Here is a 3900-nt window from a genome sequence, read left to right on the forward strand (position 1 = left end):
TGTTATGCTGTAGGCTAACTTGCTGTTCTGCGGTCAAGAATACTAATCAGCTAATTGTCTCACGAACGTAACCGGCACATTTATCCCCACATAGCGAAGCCATAACAGTGTTACCGAAGACTTTTCTCAAATTGCTGCCGTTTTGTGTTAAATAGTTGATAATTTTCCCTCTTTTTAGAAAAGACGTTTAGAGGGGAAGTCTGCAACCTCATGTAAAAGTTATTCCTAGTAAAACAAAATCCGATACTATTGCATATTGATATATGTTCATATAAACCACATTTTCCCAGCCACAATGAAACATTTTTGGCAGCTCCAGACAAATCAAAAGTCAATAGTTTCCTACTAAGAAAGTTATTAATAACTGATTAGATGGTTTTCTATATTATAGTTTTTTCTATTGATTTGCCATAACTATGGAAAGAAAGTAAACTCTCAGTAAAAAACTAAACAAAACACATTTAGTAATAACTTAATCTTTATTTCAAGTGTTTATTGCAGTAAGCAGGAAAGTGATCAAAGTAAGACATTCATCTTTAACATTTCCAAAACAGAACAATTACAAAATTGCTTATTCACATTTTCATGGTGGGAGCATATTTATTACCTTCTGCTAATAAAGGAGAACCAAGCTGCTATGACTCCAGAACCATCTCCAGAATCTGCCCTGTCTGTCTAAACTTCAGCAGGATGCTTGAACAGCTGACACTCAGTCTCAAAGTCACAGCCTTTGAGTAGATCACTGTAGTGCCCTCTGACGTCTTGATAGAGCGGTATGGAAGCCCGCTGGTCAGTCAAACCGGGGAAAGTCACAGGCTTCTCGTTGAGCAGCGGCTGCAGCCTCAGGTCGCCTCCCCCGCAGTCGTATAGCACCAGGAGTAAGTTGGCTGCATAGGGTAACATGTGGCTGGTGCGGAAGGAGCGTTTGGCCTGTGTGGCGTAGTTGGTGGAAGTCAGGGTAACGTTGTCCTTGAAGAAGCCCAGGAGGGTAAGCAGCGGCAGGAGGGTGTCTGCATGGCCAACCTGGACTGTCACGGCTTCAGTCACCTGCTGGCCTGAGCTGACATGCAGGACAAGTGGAGTTCAGAATATAACCTAGACTTAGGACATTTAACCTTTGACAACAGCAAGACAACTAAGACTGGAGGACAAGCAGATAAAATTAATGATGTAGGTGTTTTTTAATTGAAGGTTTTCATCAAGGTCTTCAGCAAGTTCGTTCGAATGGACTGCAGGTAATTTAAAGTCCACCTACTTGATTTCGCTGGCTGCCTTGTCCAGTCGACTAAACACATCATGGAAGAGAGCACAGCTCGACTTGCTGTTAATATCATAACCATAGCCTCTTTTCCAGAATTCCCTCAGGTCACTTGCATACTCCATAACCTGTTTATACAGATAGTTCAAAGGTGGCCTGTATGTGGGTGAGCTTTACACTTTTAAAAGAGGAATATCCTAAGATAGCAATCTGAGATCAGCACATACAGTAACACAAAACACTCTTATACATACAATGCCGAAGGGTTTGAATAAATGGTTTGAGAGAAGGTAATGCATTGGCATTTTATGTTTTTCCTGGAGAAATGCCACTGGTTAATATTCATATTCCTCTTTCCTTTCTTGGAAACAAGCAATAGGCTATCTAGGGTTCTGAGAACCTCCGACCTAGATTAGATAGAGCTGTTTGTTTGCGTTGTCCTGTTTGTGTTGGATTCAATAGTTGGTTGAGTATCTGTATGTCCCTGTGGCCCCGGTTGACCCAAGTGCTCCTCTGGCCGCCCCGGTCTCTAGAAGCGCCTCTCTGTTGAGACATTATGGCAAAATAAACTCTAAACCTAATCACAAAGACTTACACTAACCCCGTGCTTGTTTTTACCTCCTGCATCTGTGTTTCTGTTTCTCCCTTTGTAAATTCCAAGGAGACTTGCTTGTGATAAATTGTAAAAATTTGCTTATGTAGAAAAAACTCGTGATGAAGAGCTCTATAAATAAATGTGCTGCTTATGTTGCAGAGTATAGACAATTTGCAATGTATGGCTGTTTCAGCAGTGTCACAGAAGACATTTTAACATGTCACAGTAGGAAAAGCAGAGATGTAATAAATTAATGACAGATTTATTCAATTTAGCTACTTCTGTTTCAGGGTCCTGGTGTTGTGCATGCTGGCCCACTGTCACACTGTCATGGCTTAATGGGACACTTGAAAAGAACAGAGCCACAGTTAATTTTGTTAGTAACACCTGTGCTTTTTCTATCATACCTGTGAAAAAGACCTACTGTACAATCCCATTTGTTCTCACTGTAATAAATGACTCTATAAATAAATGAACTTCCAACAAGCAGTTTGTGTTTCTGACCCACAAATATCTCCTGACAGACTGTAGTCATCCTCATAAACATCATAGCTGAATTAAGGAAAGCATTTGATGCCGCTGCCACATTAAATCTACACACAGTTGACCACTATTTGCTCCTTACCTTTGCACCCTCCTCATCAAAGAGCTGACACCAGAGGGAGTTCGCCGCCTTGATTGCAAATTCATAAGCACACAAGTAAAATGCAGCCTGAGTCATATCTGCAGGAGAGGATGCAGGTTGGTATAAAATGTTTAGTGGTGAAATAACACATGAAATGCAGCACATTACGCTAGTAAATAAATGACAATGTCCACTTTAAGTGGTGCAGAGGCCTTACTACTCCCACATTAGAAAATAGCTCCACCCAGTGGATATATAATAGCTGATATAAAGTATCTAATCTAATCAATATGCATGAGCCTTTAGTCTGTTTCAGGCAGTGACACAGATTTGATAGTGTAAATTTACAATGCTTGGATTAACAGCAAATTTACTCAAGAATCTGGAATTTCTCTTTTGATTTTTAGGACAATAATCTTGATCTGTCATTTAAGAAACCCAGTGTATGAGTCCACTGTGAGCATGGATTGAGTTATGACAAAGGATAAATACTTTAGAGTGCATGCACACAACACACTCAACAGTGTAAAGAGGTAGTATTTCAGCAGCTATGACCATGTGTGATGAGACTGTACGGCACTCTGAGACGGTCGGCGATCTTCTCTTGGACCCTCCTCATCTCTGGCCCCTGTTTGAACTTGTCAACTTCAGACAGAGCTGAGGGGTGTTATCAACTTCCTGCACAAACCTGGTGCACTGGTCAAAAAACCTCATGAGAGCATCATTCACTGCGTAGTCAAACTCCATATCTGGGGAAAAGGGTTAAACTGAAAATGCATGAAAGTGGTAAATCATCATAACAGTGCATCATCTCATCATAGTGATACCTGTAATAGCCCACAGCTCTGTCAGTCCTGCCTTGAATGACAGTGTGCTGTTGACACACCTGTGCTTTGAGGTGGTTATGAATTTGAAGAAACCACCTCGGAGCTTCTCCTCCGAAATCAGCGAGGGGAACAGCTTTGAAAGCCTGATGGCCAGATGCTTGAGATCGTTCACACCTTTTTGGACGAGTCGGCCATCCATGTCCTCGGTGTACCACATCCTCCACTGGGTCTGGATCTCACGCAGCCAGCTCTCTTTGCCTGAGGCATTGTGCAGGACGATGTTGTAGAGCTGCTGCATCACTTTGATGTTTTTGGTCGTCGGGTACCTTGTGCCGTGTCTTATTATCACAGTCAGATGAATTTCTTGACATTGTGCAGATGGAGGCTGCAAAATAGATCCATTTACAGCAAGTATGTCCTCTCTGAGATACGGGTTCACTTCCTCATACCTCCCTTTTGTGTTGAAATATTTGGCGATTGCTGGTATACCCGGATTGTCCTCAGGATTCACATAAGTAAGTAAACAGCAGGAGATGATGAGGAAATGAAAAACAATGAACTTCTAAAGAAAAATCAGCATGGTGCAGTCAAGATG

At 41.7% G+C, this 3900-nt stretch overlaps 1 pseudogene; it reads right to left on the bottom strand.

Moving 5' to 3' along the window:
• Positions 1–654: 654 nt before the first annotated feature.
• Positions 655–3900, bottom strand: LOC119916809 (annotated as a pseudogene).

Source organism: Micropterus salmoides, unplaced genomic scaffold (genome assembly GCF_014851395.1).
Source record: "Micropterus salmoides isolate LMB-PRFRI ecotype aquatic unplaced genomic scaffold, ASM1485139v1 Ms_hic_scaffold_22, whole genome shotgun sequence".
Taxonomy (NCBI): Eukaryota; Metazoa; Chordata; class Actinopteri; order Centrarchiformes; family Centrarchidae; genus Micropterus; species Micropterus salmoides.